This window comes from Lissotriton helveticus, chromosome 9 (assembly GCF_964261635.1).
Source record: "Lissotriton helveticus chromosome 9, aLisHel1.1, whole genome shotgun sequence".
In the NCBI taxonomy this organism is placed as follows: Eukaryota; Metazoa; Chordata; class Amphibia; order Caudata; family Salamandridae; genus Lissotriton; species Lissotriton helveticus.
In genome coordinates, this window is record NC_136070.1 from 335,541,203 (window position 1) to 335,562,723 (window position 21,521).

At 46.4% G+C, this 21,521-nt stretch overlaps 1 protein-coding gene across 3 annotated transcripts in view; it reads left to right on the forward strand.

Annotated features, from left to right (window-relative positions):
• The window catches only part of TTC7B (tetratricopeptide repeat domain 7B), a 1,395,621-nt gene that overhangs the window by 254,992 nt on the left and 1,119,108 nt on the right, over positions 1–21,521 (forward strand). The window lies entirely within an intron of this gene.

Consider the following 21,521-nt stretch of genomic DNA (forward strand, 5'->3'; position numbering starts at 1 on the left):
GTGCGACCCCACCCCCATTTGGACCTGACACTTAAGTCTGGGACTATATATAGGGAGGTTACACTGGCCAGTTGAGGCTAAGGCTGCACTTGGGGATGTTGGCACTGGGAGCTGGAAGCTGGGTGTGTGTATTCCACTTCTGTGCGCCAATACATTCTTCGCTTTCATCTTTCCATCGGGGCCAGTGGTACCTCATGATGTCTGAGTATAATAATTTGGATGGTTTATTAAATGTGGTATTATATACTGTAATTGTAGTCTTATTTCATTCGGATCACATCACATTCAGAGTGCCTGGGCATTTTAGGCTGTAATTGCATATGATGATGTTATCTTGGTAGGTGATGGCTGTGCCTCCCACATATCTTGGTGGCAGTCTAGGCAGTGACTACAACCGACAGTTACATGCTTCCACGACATCTGTGTTTTATTGACTCTATACTTACGAACAGGATCTTAACTTAAGTGATGATGCAACTTTGATAACTTTAGTTTAAAAATCATGTGACATCACTTCTGGGACATCATCGGTTCAAAGTTAATATGTTGTCATTTTTTGTACTATCATTGGGGTGAAAGGCACGTTATGTCACTTCTGATAACCCTGGCATGTTAGTGAATTGACTTCCAATATGGCAGTTTGAGCACCAAAGGCTTTTAATGGGTGCAGTGCCAGGCCACAGAAGTGAGCAAGGGAGCAGCAGTGTTCACTACACAAACATGGAATTACTCGGCATTTATTGTGGGCCCGGTCCAAATCTCCCCTGCCCAGTCCTAACTCGGAAGGAATAGACCACGGTGGAAGAAACATGGGCAGTGTCTGTTATTGGTGGCAGAGGCATGTAGTAGCTGTGGGTGATGAGGAGTTACTTGAAAGCAGAAGAGAGCTGTCCCTGAAATATGTGAACCCAGTCTCTGGAATTCAAAACATTGAGTAAACAAAACTGAGAACTTGCTGCTCTCCCTCTACTGCATGTAACAAAGTAAGCATTGGTATACATTGTTCTACTGAGTGTAGTCTGTAAAGAGAGGCTTTATAGAAAGGTTCTCCAACGAGTCACTTGTGAGCTACTGGTTGCTCTCCAGCTACCTATATATAGCCCTCCTGTTTGCAGTTCAGCCAACTAAATTTGAAACATTTGCTTGGTGGAATTTTTATATGTATAACAAATTTGAAAAGAATGCGTGTGTGTATTTTCAGGACTCATTAGTTGATGTTTGGAGCAAAGCGTTGAAGTTCCAATTCAACAATTTCATTTGTTGACTTGTGTTACAATAAACCTAGGTATTTCAGCTCCAAGGTACCCTTCGGGGTGAATGTGTACTTTACAAATACACGTTATGTAATGTTTTATTTAAAGCTGATCTTTGAGTGATAAATCATGCAGTGCTTTGGAGACTTATTACACACTTGGTGCACTACAGCGTTTTTGTATTACCCATGCAGAGGCATTCCAATCTCATAAAGCCTTATTACATTATTGCTGTCAATCCTGCCTGATCCCCCTGGGTGATCATTGTGGACAATCTTGCAAAGGTGGCCTGTAATGTAATCTTGCATTATGTGGTCACTCGCACACCACTGATATTAATTAGTAGCTCGCAATGAATTTCACTGAAAATAAGTAGCTCTTATTACAGAAAAGGTTGGAGAGCCCTGCTTTATATACTCTTTGGTAAAGAGACCTATTGCCAGTGAGCCATCCTGGTGTCTGTAGGCCACTTTCTGAGGTGACTTGTGTATCCACTTCATGCGTTTGGTGTCAGGGGACTGGCTCTTTTCTGCATCAATACCGAAGGTTTATGCGACTGTACATGTATAACAGTTCTGGTATTTTGTTACAAATAAGCTTCTTTCCTCTGTCCTTAAAACAGTAAAGATCAGCAAAGGTCACAATATAAAATAAATAATGCATAAAGTATGCAGTCGAAATCCCCTTCTTCAAGCTGCAGTCTGTGTAATCCGATTCTGTTTTGTTAATTATCTTTTTGCATTTCAAATGACATAAATCCAAATATGATACACTTCTGTTCCTGTTGAAACTGAGCATATAGCCTGCCGCTCTACTTAGGATAACCCTTCGTTTTGGAAGATGATTTGGTGATAAACCATTTAAATGTAAAAAATGATGTGTTGTTTTCTGGGCAGCAAGGGGATACCATATTGGTACATAAGATTTCCTTCTCCTTGCAGTGTAAATTGGGGTCACGAAAATGATTTGCCTGGGTAGAGCGCAAAGGCAGAATCCTAATACAAAATCTACTAAAAGGGAATACTTTCTGCATATGAATCACTAAGGTGTTTCACGGTAATGGAGTTTTCTGAAGTGAAAACCTCTAGATGGAATGGAACGATAACAATAGGTTACAAGGGCCACCAATCTCCTCTGTGCATTTTAGAATGCAATGGAATTGATAATTACATTTTGAAATGCCTCGTACTCATCACAGTTTGCTAGCAACACTTGTGCCTTTGGGAGTTTTCATAACTAAACAAACCTCTTTCAGTTCTGACCGTTGCTTAGACAAGTACCTTAGAAGAAGTGAAGGTGCTTGGTCCCTGAACCACAAATGCTATGTGTATCTCTAAAATCACCAGCTCTACATATGCATGATAATCCTTTCATAGTACGCTATTCCAAGTGGGGGGGGGGGGGGGGGGGTTCTATACAAATGTTGAGCTTCCTGCTTACCTTCCGCAGTGGTATACATTAATACCTAAATATCGGAAGGTGGTAGATTTCCATTTAATCTGTTACAATAATGTGCACAGGGCATTCAGCACTCGAGGGAAAGAGGCAGGATTTGGTCCAGTTCACCTTAAGCCCCGAGGCCAGTTTGTGGGAACTCAGCAGTGGTGTCACTGCCAATGTGCCATTGCGTATATTCCTCATGTAGATTAAGATATCATCCGCATAAAAGGATGCTATAGGCGTCTCTCCATCAAGCGGAATGCCCCAGTCTCTTCTCCTAGTTTACGAAGTTGGATTACTAATGGTTCCATCGCGAACGCAAAAAGAAGGGGGAAGAGTGGGCAACCCTGATGAGTATCTCTCCTGTTGCAAATGAGCTCAGAAATGAGTAGACAATCTTAACTCTAGTATTTGTGTTAGTGTATAACTGCCTGATCATCTGGGTCATTTTGCGACCTTCGTCTATTTTGCGCAACACAGTAACATGCATTTCCAATCCAGCATATCAGACGTTCTAGAACCACACAGGTAGAGTACAGCCTGCACAGAGAAGAAGTCGCCGAAGTATGGTAAGAGATGCAGATCGACTTGGAATAAAATCCTTCTGATCCGAATGCACTAGATCAGGAAGTAAAGCTAACAAGCTCACTGCTGGGACCTTACCTAATATTTTGTAATCATATTTTAAAATAGTTAAATCTATGTGAGGTGATTTCATCTGGTCATGACTTTGTTGCAGGATAGAAATCAGGAGGGCCTCATTGACAGTAGGAGTTAAGATTAATTTTTCAATCGCTACGTTGTACAACTCTGCTAGGTTAGCTACAACGAAATCTGCATTGGTTCCATAAAACCCGATCGGTTTCCCAAGGGAGGGCTCAACTGTCTGAAGTTTCCCCATCTAAAGGTAGGAACAGCAATACTGAAACCCCACTACTTTTTACAGAGAAAGAAACCTAGAGGAGGTGGTACGCAGGAGCTGGGTGCGGACAACACAAATGGTTTAGGCACTGCAACCGTCCAATACAAATCTTGGGATTGCACTATCTGCTGGTCAACAAGTATGGGGAATGGTTCTGAGGGGAATATAGGTGTGCACTATGTGAGCAGACCAACTCGGGGTGGAGGGGGCATCCACCTTTCATAAAAAAATAGTATGATCTCGGTGACCGAGCATGTTGACCAGCCACTCCAATCGCATTGGTGCTCAGTTACAGCACGTGTTAGATCTAGTTCAAGACTGCAGTGCTGAATTAACAGCCTACTAAGGGGTTGTAGCTCCAAGTCTCAAAACAGGGGGCATCTGCGTCAAATGGTGCATGCCTTACTCCCCCACCACAAGAAGCAAAGGCATGTGGTCAGAGAAGACACAAGTAGTCCCCAGGAATAATACATGTGGAATAGCAGGAGCACAGTGATGTAAGTCAATAGGGTGACAGAAGCCAAATAGCAATCCAATGGGCAAATGGTATATGCGAGACAGTCCGGTGCTCACCCCACAGTTGCTTCACAGGCCCCAAGGGCAGCATCAAAAAGCCCTATTGTTACTGGGGGCGTGTGGGAGTAATCTGGTCAGAGAGGTGGCAATGTATCTGCAAAATGGGGCTTAGGTAGGTTGGAGACTTCAACGTGTAGTAATGGGTGGATTTAATGGCAGGATGGGGTTGACCACAGTATCCTCCCCGGCCCCCCCTCCTCCCGGTTGCGCCTGGTATTTGTCCTGTTGATAAAGCGTCAGGCGCCACTCACTGCTGCAGCAAGGGCCCCAGCCCGATGGATAGTCACTGCAGTCATCAGTGCTGAGCTCCAGTAGGCTGCTGTAGGTTCCAACATTGCGGATGCTGTTAGGCGGTGTTCACTCACAGGTCAAGACTCCTACTCAGCGAGCAAGCCGTGAGTGGCACACGGGTCAGACTCTTCAGTAATCGGTAATGTGGCGTGAAACGGTGATCAATAAAGATTGCTCTCACCAGTCGAGATGCGGATCGCTCCAGACCTCAGCGGTGTAGTCAGTCCTGGGTGATGTAGGACCCCCGGACAGGGACCCAGGCTCAACAAGCTCACCTTAGGTGCAAGCGCGGCCGGTCAGAAAGCACCCTTGGAGCTTAGAAATAGTGACCACTCAGAGCAAAATCTGGTTTGCTGGATTGATGAGGATGGTAAAGGCTCAATCAGGAGCCCTTTTACATAGCAGCTTCCATTTGTAACATCAAACCACGCCTCCTAGCGTGAGTCTATTTTGTACTTCCTGATTGCTTGGAGTGCTACCATTGAAATAGATTGTCACTTCTGGTTTGACTGTATATAGTATTTCACTGGTACTACTGTTGCCAGATAGTAGGTGTACCACTCATATGGCGCTTGCTTGATCACTTTATGACCAAATGTGCAGTCGCGTGAAAGGCTTACCATAGCTGCCAAGGTTTCAGATTGCTTTGTGTGGCATTTTCATAATATCAGTGTAATTATGACTAACATTTCAACGACTACGAGTGACAGTGTCTCACAAGCAAAAATCAAGCAATGAAGAAGAGGGAAATTGATAAATGTCAGAAATGACACCCTTTTAATCAATAAAAAGCTTTGGAAAGACTGTCAAACTGCTGTAAACCACTGAATTGCAAAGTCACTAACCTACTGCCCCATTGTAAGATGATGGTTACAGGAATAGGATCAGAGTGTAGCTATTTCATATTTCATGCGAGCCAAAGGCTTGTCTTTTAAAACTCCACGAAGATTGAAAATGACACACAGATGATCATCATTGTAATTAAGAAATAACATTTAGAACCAATAACTGTAAGGTCCAAGTGTGATATATATAGATATATATATATATATATTTTTTTTTAAGGAACCATTTCTCCCTGTAGTGAAGACAGAGACTTGCTTGCACACATTGCTATGTTAGCATAAGCTTATTAGAAGTTTAAACGCCATTTTGCCACTTTGCAGCTTTTGCACACGACACCACATGTAACTGTTGTTGTAAGTTAGACTGCTTGGTTTGCTCGCATGAGAACAGTCTGTTTTTCACATCCATGGACCTACATCGCAACCTTAGTCTGTACACTGCGTGCAAAAGCCTTCAAGGTCATCATAACAATGTATTCTGTGATTCAGGTTGATCAGCTCCCGCTCTAGAAAGAACACGCACACAGCTGCAACCAACTGAAATTCTAGTGCCTGTAATATTGCACTGCATGCATGATTTGGGCACTTGGAGAAAAACCTTTTTCAGTGACCGAGAGCTTTCCTGATCCTGTAATGTGATTCACCTCTGCTGATCTTTGAGGTATGGGGTTCCCCATTCAATCCTAAGAGACCTTCTATTATTATAGAACCAACGGCCACATGCATCAACGGTTCCGTTTGCGATTCCTAAATTGCGAAAATTAAGGAATCGCAATTTAGAAATCGCAAACGGCAATGCATGAAAAAATCTCAATTCTTTTTTGCGATTCGGTATTTTTCCTTAATTGCGATTCACAATTTGCGAATCGCAATTAAGGAAAACCCTTCCCATTGATTCCTATGGGCCAAGAGGCCCATAGGAATCAATGGGAATGCATTTACAATTTGCGATTTTCAATTTGCGAATCACAAATTGAAAATGCAATTTCAAGGATGCAGGGGGGGTCCAAAGAACCCCTCCCTGCACCCCTAAAAGTAAACTTAAGTGCAATTTACACACACACATGTCCCAAGGACATGTGTGTGTGTAACATGCACCTTTCAAAAATTCATTTTTGTGCAGGTTTGAAGGTTTTCGGTAAATTAGCATGAGGTCCAACCTCATACTTATTTACCGCTTCCAAATTGAAAATTCGCAATTTCAAAATGTAAATGTAAATGTATTGCGACTTATATAGCGCACGTATCACCCGAAGGTATCAAGGCGCTTGCTTAGGGAACCCGTCCTGGTATTCCCCTGTGAGATACCCCGGCAGGGTATCCACAAGGTGAAAGCCAGGCATCCCGCCGCGAGGGGCCGTAGTGGAGATTAAGCAAGCTATTGCCCAGAGTCGCAGAGTGTGACCCCGTGAGTCGAGTAGGCACCGGAGCGAGAATTGTTGAGTCTGTGGAATTTTTTGAGCCAGAGACCCGCCGAGGCGGGGAATCGAACCCTGGTCCACGGCCGATCTCAGCTTCCGGGTCTGCCGCCTCTAACCACTGAGCCACGCTTCTCCACCAAATGATCATGCATTGCATTTAAGAAATCTGAAATTGCGATTTCTTAAATGCAAACGCAATTTTAAAAATCGCAACATGATTGCGATAACTAAAATTGCGAAATACATGATGCATTCCAATTTTGATAATTGCATTCTCAAACGGCCGAAAATTGCGATTCGCACCGTTTGCGAATGCAATTATCGTTGATGCATGTGCCTGCTAGTTCCTAGCAGGGGAGCGTGGTTCACAAGGCGCTATAACACCTGTTTTGACTATCATTGTAAACGATTTCTCCCTTTGTGTTTTATAATAAAATAATAATAAAGGGGCTTATAAAGCGCTTGGTGACGCCATCCCGGCGTGTCCCCGCGCTGTGGAGAGAGTGGCAGAAAGGTAGTGACAGGTCTACTGGGTGAACAGATGTGTTTTTAAGAGCTTCCTAAATATAGTTTCAGTCTTGGCCAGCCTAATTTCGATGGGAAGAATGTTCCACTGGTTGGCTGCCAACACTCGGAAGGAGCGTCCACCCATTCTGGCCTTCTTTATACGAGGTACTTTCAGAAGGCCCATGCCCGTGGAGCGAAGTGCTCTGTTGGGCTGATAGGGGATAGCTAGATCCTTCAGATATTCCGGGGCTTTTGAAACGGTTATCCTATAGCAGATTAAAAGTGCCTTAAATAGGATCCTTTTTTTTATAGGAAGCCAATGAAGGGCAGACAGAGTGGGTTTAGATGCCGTTCTTTTGGGGAGTCTGAGAACTAGCCGTGCTCCCGTGTTTTGAAGCACCTGGAGCCGTCTTATGTTTTTCTCAGTTGTCCCTAGTAGCAATACATTAGCATAATCTATGCGGGAGGTGACTAATGCTTGGGTCATGGTGCGTCTAGCCTCCAGGGGCAGAAGGTCCAGCGTACGGTTTAGGGTCTTCATTATCCCGAAGCATTTCCCTGCTACTTTGTTAACGTGGCTCTCAAAAGAGAGTTTGGGATCCACCCAGACTCCCAGATTTTTTGCCTCCCTGCCAGGGATAGGTGTAGGGCCAAGGCAAGGAGGCCACCATTCCTGAGTCCAACTGGCATCCTTTCCCCCTATCACTAGAACCTCAGTTTTTGAGCCATTGAGCTTCAGGCAGTGTTGGTTCATCCAGCCTGCAAGCTCCTGCATACAGGTTTTAAAATTGGCCGCTGCTAAAGTGGGTGCCTGTGATAGGGAGATGAGCAGTTGAGTATCATCGGCATAAGATACTAATTCTATGCCGTATGATTGGACCACATCTGCCAATGGAGCCATATAGAGGTTGAACAGGGTGGGGCTCAGGGCAGAGCCCTGGGGCACCCCCTGTTCTAAGGCAATGCTGTCTGAGAGAAACGTGCCTCTCTGAACCTGAAAACTGCGGTCAGAGAGGAAGGCTTTGAGCCAACCCAATGCCGCCTTGGTGACCCCAGCACTGCTCAGACACTGTAGCAAGATGGAATGAGCCACAGTGTCGAATGCAGCGCTGAGGTCCAGCATAATGAGAGCCATTGTGTGACCTTCATCCGCACCAATTCGCAGAGTTTCGGTCGCTCGCAAGAGGGCCGTCTCGGTCGAATAATTCTTCCGAAAGCCCGATTGGGAGCTGTGCAATGCGTTATTAGCCTCTAAGTGATCCATGAGCTGTGTATTGGCTAATTTTTCGGTTACTTTAGCAAGGAAAGGTAGGAGGGAAATTGGTCTTAGGTTCTCTAGTATGTCCTGGCTTACATTCGGTTTCTTTTTTATTGGCAGCACTATAGCCTTCTTCCAGTCTCCCGGAAGAGAGGCCGAAGAAAACGATAGTTGAATAATGTGTCTAAAATAGGGCTCCAGTACTTCCAAACTAGCAGTCAGAACTTTAGGAGGGGCCGGATCTCGAGGGGAGCCCGATTTGACACTTTGGCATACCTTTACCAATACATCAGGTGGGGGGACCAGGAAGCTGTGTAAACATGACTCCGTGGACCTGACCTCCCTGTCTTCCATGAGATCATAGCTAGCGGTCCGGTTTCCAGAGAAACTTGCATAGATATCCGAGATCTTACCAGAGAAATATTATGGAATTGTAACAATGCTGATTCTTTTGTTTCTAATCATATGCCTGCTTATGTTAGCCAAAATACTGCTTCTTGGAGCACGTCGTTAAAAATAAACGTTTTAAACCTTTCTTTCCGTCTCTCTGATTACTCACGCTGTGGACTGGTCTGAGAATAAAAACGCAAGAGTGTTCTTGAGTCCCACCATTCCTGAGAGTACCCTAAGTCGCATGTTCTGGGTTGTCTAATCATTGGTAGCTTCGCTGTAGGGTGGAGAGCTAATGAGAGACTGATGCTACTCGGTTAGGGGTTCTAGGTACTGGGGTGAGTTTTTTGGTACACCACAATTCACTGAGGTCCTGGTTTCCTGTGCATAGTTCTGTGCATAAGCAGAATCCCCGCAACATGGCACACCCAACGTTTGGTCTTATATTCGAGACATTTGTGTAGTGCTTAAATTAGTCCACAACATCCTCACTCCTGTTTCAGGTTGACAGCAATGACGGATTAACCTACCTCTATTTGTTAAAGATTGCAGGGATCTGTTAGCATTTTGTACTTGGCAGCCATTTTAGTTACCTTCGTACAATTGGAACGTGTTTACGATCCTTTCACGGGCGCACAGCTTCAAATTGATAGTTGGTGTTAGTTTTCAAATATTCAATTGCTTCATAGATCATAGTACTCCAAAGTTTTTCTTATAACTTCGTTTATTATTCAGTTTTTTCATCGCACGTGTGAAAATAAGTCTTTGAACAGCTTCTTGTGCCTCAGATAAGCTAATCCAAGCTTTTTTCTGGGCATGAATTTACAAAAGACAAACTTCTTCTTCATCAGTGAATCATATGTTACCCAATGCATTTCGAGCTTATAAAAGCTCTTCTTCAGGGGTTTCACTTAATCAACGTTTAATGTGAATGCTCTGACGCTTTTCTCAACTGCGGTCAATATGGATTACAAAGGTGTGCACAGGAACTCTCTTTTTTGATGAGCCATTTTAGTTAGCCATGTGCTTGCCATGAGCTTTCTCCCTTTTCCAGAGCATTGCACATGCTCAGATAGGCCTAGGTAGTAGAATGCACCTGCTCTTATGTTATAACTGTCAGGCTATTCTTGCTGATATAAGGAGAAATGACTTTCCTCCCACTTTGTTGAGCAAGCAAAGCTTGTATGCCCATATTAGTCATTTTGCATGCTGGTACATGCCAGGACCTCCACTTGGTTTTATGCGGACTATGTGAACTTATGCATATATAAGGCTCCTGTTCTCTGTACTCCTTAGAATGCCTCCTACAGTTGCCTGAGGGTACTGTGTGACGTAGTCTCCCTCATGTGAGGTTAATAAATATGTCTTTTGATATTACAGCTTCTGTGCCAATTTCTTCTTTGTTGGTTTAAAAGGACCAGGTATATCAGTGAGACCCCTGAAAAGGTTTCTATTTTCTACATAGGGATAAATGATAGGTTAATTCAAGCTTGTTATTTAAAAAAGGATCGCACTTTGAATTACTACCCCTTTATGCTACGATTCATATAGATTGTTCTTTCTCTACTGTGTCCTCATGGGTGATGTTGATATCGCCCGCATAGTCGGGTACCCCTTCGCAATCATTTGACGGCTTTTGGGGTACTCTTTGACGGCATGGCAGTACTTTTTGTGGTGAGTGCCGATGCTACACACCCATTTGAGCTTTTCTACCCATGGGTTACATTTCCTGCAGTGAATGTAGATGATGGTACATGCCAGACTTACACTCACTCATCCTTGCCTGCTGTGTATACACCATATAGGACACAGGAGATTCCGATTTCTGCTTGGCAGCATCATGTTTGGTTTAATGGCACCCTTCCCCACACCGTGGGTGCCGTTCGTTTGGGTCCCTTGTCTGTTCCTGGGGCCACTTGGCCTGTCTTGGCCGGGTTTACTCCTCACCCACGTTACCTTATGGTCCCCGTTGCGGACTTAAGAGTCCTTTATGCCTCTGTTGCAGGGGTGCTTAGGGCTTTGGTGCAATACGTTTCACGCAACATCCAGGTGGGGGCACCTGGAGCTGCGGCACAACCAGTTGGACCGGCCGGGATAAAAATGAGTCCCGTCATGGTTAATTCGGTTATGGGCACGTGCCCCCAAGATAAGGACGAAATGCCTTTTTGGCTTGCCGAGAAATTTGCCCAACTGGAAGCAGTATTTCCTAATATGACTCATGTTGAAAAACACAGGATTCTGACCATAAGTTTGCAGAAAGACTTAGTGCCTGAGGCGACGGATTGTGAAACTTGGGGTAAAGTATTTGCGGCAGTCTATGCGAAGTGCTTCGGCACGCCGTCTATGACTGACCTGCCCTCCGTGATCAAGCGTGTGCTCAGGATCAACACGGTCTGGAGGCGGCTGTGGAATTTGGAATGAGACTTGTCAGAGTGTTTGACCTAGTTTCCGATCTCATCCTTGCTAACGTCAAGGGAGATGCGGTAAACTTTCAGTTGTCTAATGCTTTGTGCAATGTCCCCGAAACCGACAAACCCCGGCAGTCGCCGAAAATTATTGTGGAGGCTTATAAGACCATTGGCCGCAATAGTTTGGGTGTTAAGCCTTTTGCTAAAATAGCAGCTCCACCGCAAACTCAGATGGCCAAGTCTAATAAAGACGACCATCCAGTTTTTCCTAAACAGAATTGGAAAAATAAGAAACAGGGGAAGCAGCAGAAGAAACAAGGGTCGCGTCCTGCATCACCAATACCTGTGTCTACTGAGCGCACATATGATTTGCGCGACCGCGCGAGTATTACGTCACCTGATAGATTTCAGGTTCCTGATCAACGTTCTCTTCGTTCTTTACAGGAAACATCGGTCTCACAAACCGGTGGAGGAGACCGCGGCAGAGGTCGGGGTACCCTACAAGGACGTGAGCAGCGCCGCTAGACTGAAGGTAAAGGCAAGCAGTACGACTTTCAACATCAACGCCCTCAGTTTCAGAAAAATAAAGTTGATGCTTTAACTACACGGTATGCCACGGATAGTGAGAACACAGCTTCGGAACCTGACATGGCCGCTAACGCTGCTAGACAGCGCAGCGGAGGTTACAGTAGTGCAGGAAGCACTGCGTCCATATCTGAAGGCGACAGCAACTGACAACTTGATCACCGTAGAGACAACTGACACTAGAGTGGCTTCCCCTGACAGACAAATGAAATAGTCCTTTTAATTGAAAGTGACATACAAAGTAAAATAAAAGGGATTTTTGGGGAAACTCTACATATGACATTTTGTTAGCTGAGGCAGACTGGCCTGTAGCTGACAGACTGATGATGGACACTGCAGGAGCTTGCACTGAGATGGCTCTGTTTTTACAGAAATGCTTGAACAGGTTGTTGAAAAGCTTTTGTCTTAAGAAATAATTTTGATTATACATTTTGGGCGAAAGTAAGAATGGCAGGGCCGCAACTTAGCCCGCATGTGGAGAGCGGAGCACGTCCACCGTCCCGTACGGATAGCAACATTGGTTATAACATGAAAACGATCAGCGGAACTCCCAGCACTTTTAGGTGATCTCAGGTTGCCAAAATGCGCTAAAGAAACAGCCCATGCAAAATAAAATCTAATACTGCAGACAAAAACGCAGTCGCTGAGATCAGAAGCAGAGCATGTGCACAACAAGACAGCTATCCAAAATAACACACAGATGAAGCAGCACCACATTTTGCAAACCATTTGATGTACAGGATCAGCAAATGGAAGGGGCTTGGGTTGAAATCCGCGTATAGAGCTGTAGCTTTGCTTCAGGAGGGAAATGGTGAAGAATTGAGGTGGACTACGCACAGGGTTTTAAATGGTCGATGGGCCTGCTTTCACTGCAGTCCTGAAAAAGTGGACCCCCTGTGCCAGGCCACCAAACAGACCCTGATATAGACCCGTTTCGAGCCCCCTTTGAAAAAACTGCTGTTGCCCAGCACCGGTGAGACCTGGCCCACTAAAAGCCCGGGCCACACATCCTTTTGACTGGAAGAAATCTGTAACATCGCTCCGCACCGAAGACTACTTACTGGTTTTTGAGTGACGGAATAGATGCTGGGACTTCCGTTACGTCCCATTTGCTGCTTTTAGTTGTACCCGTAGGGGCAGTCAGATTTATGATTGGCAGTATTACGCTGGCTGTTATTGGCTGTTGATCAGGCAAGCTCCTGCTTGAGTATCAGACTCTGATTGGCTAAATGTATGCAAATAATTTATCTGCAAGTTTACTGGGAAAGTCTGTGAATGAATATTTAGTAATCCAGGTGCACTGTCTGAGACTGACACTTAAATTGCGAGACGAGCAGTGGCAATTCGGTTTACAGCCAGGCTGCCTGCCTCCTTAGAGTCCTCCTGGCCACAACGATCGACTCCCTGGCAAACGCGCTGCCTGGGTATTCAGGCACACCAGCAGCTGCACAGTGTGTGCTCCTGGCTGTAGTGACCGCTGCGGTCCTTGGGGTTGGGTCCGGCAGTCACAGGGATCATTCATTGATTTTAAATTACTGCGTGGCGATGCGAGCAGTGCCATTGCCGCAGCCAAATTCTGTCAGCATACCAGCTATGGCTTGACAGCCGAGGCAAGTGACATGCCTATTATGCTTGACTTTGCATTTCAGTGCGGTGATGCAGACCACCACACTGAAATGCGTTAGTCTAACGCCTGATGCGTGGTACTTGGCAGGGCTGGCTTCCCGCATGACTGTTTGAAAACCTCTTCAGGACATACGGCTTGACAGTTCGTAACAGCTCTCTATAACAGATTTCATGACAAAGAGCATGGTTGCTTACAAACTGTATAACAGCCGCATGATAAACAGCATGGACATTTGTAAACCAGTAGACATGACAAATGTGTGAAATGCAAGTATTCCAAGGTGTAGCTTGCTACCTACCCTTAAAGCACTTCTGCTACTAGTTATGAGTTGAAAGCATTATATAAAAATGCCTATGCAATACGAGTTAATAAAGTCAGTTTCTACGGGCACTAAAGCAAAACTATTGTATTTTTCTTTGTTTCAGAAATTTGGCAAAATAATTTAATGCTCTTGAGCTCTCAATCAGGCTTGTGCTTGCCCTTAGTAGTGTAACCGACAAAACCAGTGCTTGCTGCCGCACTCAGCTAACGTTCTAGACTGAACTACTCACACGTCATCCCCACCCCTATGTGTCTGGTTTAATAATGGCACCTGGTGAGTTGTTGTAAAGGCTTTATTTCGATACGTAAATATCTTAAAAGCAATACATTACAAAATACAATTTCAGGGCTTATAATGACATACAGTTATAATTCATAAAACAATCAGATAAAAGGAGCAATAAATAATTAAAATAGGATTAAATTGAGATGGAAAGTCTTTTTGCTCGTATCATCCAAGCCCATTTAAAAAATTTGGAGACAGCACAGACAATAAAGGGGGATGTATCGGTCGTTAAAATGCGGAGGGCCACCAGATGCTGTCTTGTGCCCAGGAGCCTACATAGGGGTAATAGCCAGCGTTTCCTTGGGGCACGGTAGTCAGGACATTCAAAAAAGAAATGTGCCACCGTCTCAACCCTTGTCAAACACACCGCACAGAAAGCTGAGGGCTGGGAGATGGAAGATCTCCACCTGGACACCAAGTCGGCCAAAGGTAAGGTACCCACTCTGAGTTTGAAATAAAGAGCCCTGTCCAGAGGAATGGAAATTAAGTCCAAGTAGGGCTCATAGGCTACCACATCTTTGATTCTCAGGAATGCTGCGGTCGAATTGCAGTGGCGAGGATTGCGAATAAGTTTGGTGGCTACCCAATCCCAATATATCTTCTTCAGGGTGGCTTTGGGAGGGGCGGAGCGAGTAGCCCAGCATTCTTCCAAGCCCAACTCCACTAACAGGCTCTTGATGTCTCTTAGCCATTTGATTCGATGCCATCCTTCCATTGCAATTACCTCAGACAGACCTGCTGCGTAGGAGGTTAGCTCCGGAACCCTCCACAGGCGGGCCCATAAAAGCAGAGGCCGCAATCGCGCCTGGTCCATGATCGATTTGCAACCCATGTCGAGAAGCACTGGGACTGTAGGTGTGCTTGATGGAAGTAGCAAGAGTTCTTTCAGGAATTTGCTTTCTGCCTTGCCCAGTGCCTCCAGGTTTGTGGAGCCCCACAACTCCGCCCCATACAAAGCCGCTGCCACCCCTCTGGCTTTGTAAATGTCTATAGCTGGGGAGATACAATGTTTAGGGGAAGAACGATGTTCCCTGAGAATGGCACCAGTCACCCTTTTATGGTTAAGCAACATCTTGTGGATGTGTGGGGTCCAACTCATGGAGTTGCTGAGGCGGATCCCCAAATAATCAAACTCAAGGACCCTCTCCAGCGGGACGGAGTTTAGAATCGGAGGTGGCCCTAATTTTTTGGGCGGGTTCATAGTCAGGAATTTGGTCTTATCGACGTTAATTATAAGACCCCTAAGGGAACAGAACTCCTGGAAGCGGGTAAGGAGCTTTTGGAGACCCTGCGGTGTTTTAGCGATGAGCAAGGTATCATCGGCAAAAAGCAGGGTGGGGATCCGTGTGCCCGCCAGGGACGGAGCGTCTGCAGGTTCCTTGAGCAGATGCTCAACCACACCATTCACATATAATGAAAAAAGTGTGGGAGCCAGGACGCAGCCCTGGCGGACACCCCTTTGCACTGGGATTCTGTTGGTTTTCTCCCCATTCTTACCCCACCGCACCTGTGCATAGTTATCAGAGTGAAGTTTAACAAGAAGCGACAGGATGTAGGCGGGTAGACCCAACCCCTCCAAAACCCTCCATTGCTCCTCCCTGGGCACTAGGTCAAAGGCAGTCTTCAGGTCAATGAAGGCCAAATAAAGACTGCCCTTGCCCAGCACCACCACCTTCCAGTACAGGAGGGTCAACCTGAATGCTTGTTCTATCGTCCCCGTCCCTGAGCGAAAACCCGCCTGGAAGTCTGACAGTATCTTGTGCTCCTCAACCCATTGGAGTACCCTCCCCAAAATCGCCTTCCCTACCACCTTTTGGGAAGAGTCAATTAGGCTGATTGGCCTGTAGTTGGCGGGGCTGTCCCGACACCCCTTTTTAAATATCGGGACAACCTCCGCCCCCTTCCAGGAATCAGGTACCAGTGCGCCCCTCATGATTGCGTTTAATAACGTGGTGACCAATTTACCCCATGCCTTGGAATTGGCACGAAGCAAATCACCGGGTAACCCGTCCGGCCCCGCAGCCTTTAGTGGGACCAGGGACTTAATTACTGCCTCCACCTCCCTCTCAGTGAAGTCGTCCATGTCACTGACCATTGTATCGTTCTCCAAGGAAAAGGAATCGCTAAGAGCCCCTACAGGATAAGAATACAGGGCCTCAAAGTGAGTATACCAGAGCTGAGCAGGGATGTTGCAAGTAACAAGTGACCCGTCTGGCCTACTCTTGTTCCTAATCAGACTCCAAAAGCCCCTTGCATCCTTTCCCTTACTTGCAACTAAAAGATCTTCCCAGAACTTCTCCTCCCACTCCTTTTTCGCCGCCTTTATGGTCAGAGAATAGTCCTTCCTGGCTGTTCTAACAGCTGATGGGGACTTGGATTTGACGGCTTCTATCAGGGCCGTTTTCTGGGACCTGCATTTGGTTGTGTACCAACCCTGTTTTGTCCAAGAATCTTTCCTGTTGGACATACCCCGGGCGCCGCTGGGTGAAACAAAGAGTTTGCCCAGTGCCCCAGTTAGGGCACAGAAGACCTGCGTGACCTCCTGGGGTGCACTAGGCAATAGGGTCAAATTACTCTGAGCCTCAGCCAGCAGCGCCCCTATGGTAGAAAGTTTCTCGCTGGACAGAGCGATCTTGGGCCATTTTAACCACCTCCCACAGTTAGATACAGTGAGCCTTTGGGTATTAGGTCCCGGCAAGGGTTGTTGGGACCTGACCTTATCCCTTAACCACCCTGGAGACAGACCGAGAGACAGAAGATTATGATCGCTATCAGTGCTCTCAATAATCTTCATGTCGCTCAGGGTGCCCCATAAACATACATCAAGCAGAATATAATCTATTCTTGATGTATGATTGGGCCTATTATATGTATGTGCACCCTGCAGGTCAGATTTGGTCCTCCCGTTTACCGCCCTCAGATCAAATTCCAAATTTAGTGCATTGATCTGTAACGCCACTTGCGTCCACTTCTTAATGGGGGGCAGAACCAGGGCCGGAATTCCCCTTCTCGCATCCTCCTCCTCCATGCCTAACATATCATCAAGGCCCAGGGGCTCGAACATACAGTTAAAGTTGCCCGCCACCATAGTGCTAGAGTTTCTTGGCCGTTGTCTTAGCAGGTCTTCCAGAAGTGCAATGGTGGCCGACTGTACTCCCCCCCTTGTACCTCTAACATAGACATTGAAAATGTCTAGGAGAAGGCGACCCCGGGAATCCTTCAGCGTGATGTTAAGGATGTCAGGGGAATTTGTGGGATGTTCCTCCACCCTACAGTCCAGGGAGACTGCAACCCAGATGAGGAGGCCCCCCGAGGGGCGCCCCCTCCCTGCCTGAGACATAACTGCGGGAACAAAGTATGTTGAATAGCCCACCTTGTGACAGGGCTCCATGGCCCATGTCTCCTGGAATATACAAATGGAGTAACCCTCCACAAGGGCACTCCACTCAGGCAACTCCAGCTTCCTATCAATTCCTGAGATGTTCCAGCTGAAGATCCTAAGAACTGGATCCGTCGCAGCTGTGACAACGCCGGCGATAAGATCATTTTCTCCCGTCTCAGATTCCTGGAGCACTAGAGTACCAACCCTTTCATGCTCGTCTCGAGCCTGACTTCTCTCGTGCGTGGGAGTGGGGATTTCACTGCACGCGGGGGGTGGAACTAAAGCAACAGACAGCCCACTCAGATCCGAGTCGCCAGCAGGAATGCCAGCTCCGGCCGCCTCCCCCGGATAGGGTTCAATTCAATATCCCGGAGGTCTCCACCCAGTTGGTTGCCAGACTGCCTGCGGGTAGAATAATGGTTTGGCAGGGAAGTTAAAAAGGTTGGTATTGGAGCTCTGCCCTGAACCGAGATCTCGGCCAATCGAGTGTGGAGCTAATCTTGGATAGAAGAATGTTAAGTCCACTAAGCTGATTCCCTGTCCCCCAAAATTAGGTTTGGGATTGCAGATAGATTGAGCTACTCTACTATCCCTAAAGTTGACCACCACACAGTCTCCTGCCACTTGCTTGTGTCCATAGCCCACCCAATTCACCCTTCTGGCTCCTATAATGTGGCCATCAAGGCCCCTCGCTAGGGGTCTATTGGACTCGAGCCAGTGCATGGTTTTGTTTAATAATGCCTGGGGGGATTGATTCTGGCCAGCCTTCAATGTAGGTACGTTGATAAGAACAGCAACGTACGGGTGGCAATCAGGGGGCAAGTTTACTGGGGGAGATATAGGGGCAGTTTTAGGGAATGTGGCTTTAAGGGCAACGTTAGGTGATGGTATTTGCAATTGCATAGTGGGATTGTTAGCATGTATAGTTGTAGCAGTGCGGGCTTGCGGAGTGGCTTTACTTTTGCCCGACCCTTTAAGGGTTCCCTTTGTTGTTACTTGACCGCTCCCCCCTGGCAACTCAACCCGACCCGGTACATTAGGATGCTTCGTGATGCTAGTAGCAACTCGCACTCCCTGACCAGTGCTAGCCGAAGAGGAAGCCCTCCTTGACGCTGCGGGTGCAGTGTCAACCGGCTGCGGTGTTGTTACATTGGTCACAGGAGATGTATCAGGCAAGGCGAGCTGGGACGCCAAGGTGGAGCTATTAAGGGAAGTCCCTCCCTGCCCCTCCTCCCTTGTCTTGAAATGGAGTTTAATCAGTGCTTTCAGCGAGAAGAAGCTGTCCAGGGTTGATTGTTCAAGCCTGTTTAGCCTTTCTCCCAACCCTACTACTCTATCAACAATCGGAGACAACAGGGATTTCAACAACCCCTCCATCTGAGCAAAGGTAGCCGGGGCACAGGAGGAGAGAGTCTGGGGGGTTGAGAAGGAAAAGGCACTGACATTTTCAGCAGTGGAACCCGTCCCCTTAAATACAAAAGTGGAATTAGTTTGATGCTTGGAGCTTAAACCCTTATGTCCCTGTTTCCGTAGTTTCTTGTACAGTTTAAGGGAACTCTTTTTGTGCAAGCTAGCAATCCTTTTCCTTTTTGTTTTTCCTACAGCCGAAATCCCGGGGGCCGGCATTGATTTGCCCGGAGACCCGGGATTTCTTGCTGGTGGAACGGTGGGCACAGGGCTAGTTAGCGTAGCAGGGGAAACCATAGGAAGGGGGACCTCAGTGCCAGCAGCCTCAGGATGATGGATGGATAATGCAGCCAAGTTTTCCAATCTATCAATGCTGGCCCCCAATGAGACAACCCGGGGTTCGTCGTGTATATGGGGTGGGGTTGGTGGTTGAGCAGGAATACTTATGGGAGATTGTGCTCGAGCTATAGCTCCCAAGGATGATCTCTTGGATGGGTTGAGCTCCAGCGAAAGCCGCCGCTCCGTCATAACTATCTCTTTCTCAATAACAGCTGCAACCCGAGTAATAAATTTGTCCATGGTGCCTATGACGCTACTTGGGCACCCTCCGCTTCCTCCCCTTAAGTTCTTCCCTGAGCGGGTGGTCATTGGTTCAGGGTCCAGCAACGCTATAAGTGACGCTGTGACAGAGGGGTGGCCCAGCCCAGCCTCTGTCAGCCCCTGACGGCCACAGACGGCCCGCCCGGCGCCGTCCGCGACGCGGAGGGAGCTGTCTGCTTTTACCCGTCTCCAGTGACGCCAAACAGGAAGTGGGCGGTGTACTCCCGGGCAGGCTGGGAGCTGTAGTCTCGACTCCGCTCCGCGGCCGAGCGTTGCCACCAGCTCGGCGGCGGGGGAGACCACAGCGTCAGGGACCCAGCGCTGTTGAGGAGCCCAGATGATCCGGTGTAGCAGGTAGGCTGATGGACCCCCTCACTGTGAGCCCTCAGTGTCAGCGGCGTTCACCTGGTGAGTATAAAGATAGGGCAGTAACTGGAAAAACCTTTGCCTATTGATACACCAGCATGTCCTGCTTTCCTAGCCCAAACATGCTGCACTTATGCGATTCTTCTGTTGACCTCGGCGGATCAGGCGGAGTTGATAATTATCTTGTCACTCCCTAGGCACCTGGATAAAAACCTTAGGAAATAGTCTGGAGTGTGACGAGAAACACTACAGAAACTCGTTAGAAAGGGTGGAACCAACTGACGAGGATATACTCAGTGTATATTACGTGGGCTTAGAAAGACAGACAGACAGGCTCTCTCTCTCACTCTCTCTTCTCTCCCCTATTCCTATTTAACTAAGTTGTATGTCTTTAATGATGACAAAGTAATTTAAATAAGTAATTGAAAAAAGGGCAGTCAAGAGCATGATGAATAAAACCAAACCTAGGGTACCCATATACAGTAATTTAGACAAAAGCACCTCAGACATTTGGTGGGTTGTATTTACTTTTTGGGAGTGAGTATATATGGTCCATCTTATATTCTAGGCCTCAGCAAGAGGTCACCAATCTTTAGATGTCTTTCTCCTTTAAATGTTAAAACGCTTCAATATAAAACCCTGAACTAAAGATATAGTTGAGAATTTTCAACATGATTTATCTGCCTCAAAGGGTTCCCCCACCCTTTACCAGTACTTAAATCCATGACCAGGCCTTCTGAAAAAACATAAGCTTCCTTGCATCCTGACATTTTATGCATCCAGCCTCGTATCTTCCTTCCGCCTACCTCCCGGGTATGCAGCTGTTTAAAAAAAAAAGTCGCTGCTTTGGAAAAAGGAATTGTTTATTGGAAATATGCAATCTTAGTATCTTTTTATTCGTTATTCTGAAGAAATTTTAATGGTAAATAGTCAATAACCTCAATTGAGGTTTTTAGGGTTGGTAAAATCGACTGTGTAAATATTGCGAATCTTCATAATGAACGCTGTTATTTTGCCCACTGGGGGGCAGTGCTGATCCACACATAAACAGAATAAAACGGCAGACTGCTTAGACGAGAGATGGATGTTTGTATGTACAACCTATAGGAAGAGCATCGAGGTTCCCCACCATCTCAGGGTCTTTGTACTTATGGGGAGGAGGGTGGTAAAGAAAGGTGATTGGCTCAGTTTTATTCCCCAATAGGCGTTCATCGCCATGTTTGTTTTAGAATTGTATAACGTGTATCCTGCAGTTATAAGACCGCTAAAAATCTTATCAGTTTTGGTCACTTGCGAGGGCAGTTAGATGTTGACGCTCTCCTATGCGCAGTTAGATGTTGACGCTCTCCTATGCGCAGTTAGATGTTGACGCTCTCATATGCGTTCTGTGTCGACCTTTTACTGTTTACAGCTTAGGTATAGACATGTTTAAGAAGCAGTAAGTAATGTTTCCAGTTGATTTCGAATCATTTATATACCTGTTATGCATATATTTACATATTACCTACTGGCGGTTGCCAGCAGGTAGTTATAGTTAGTATGTAGTTTCCATAGGAAGAGTGTTTTTTAGTTTACCAATAACTTTGGCGTCATTTGACGAATCCTGGCGAAATTTTAAAAAGTAGTATGACTCACT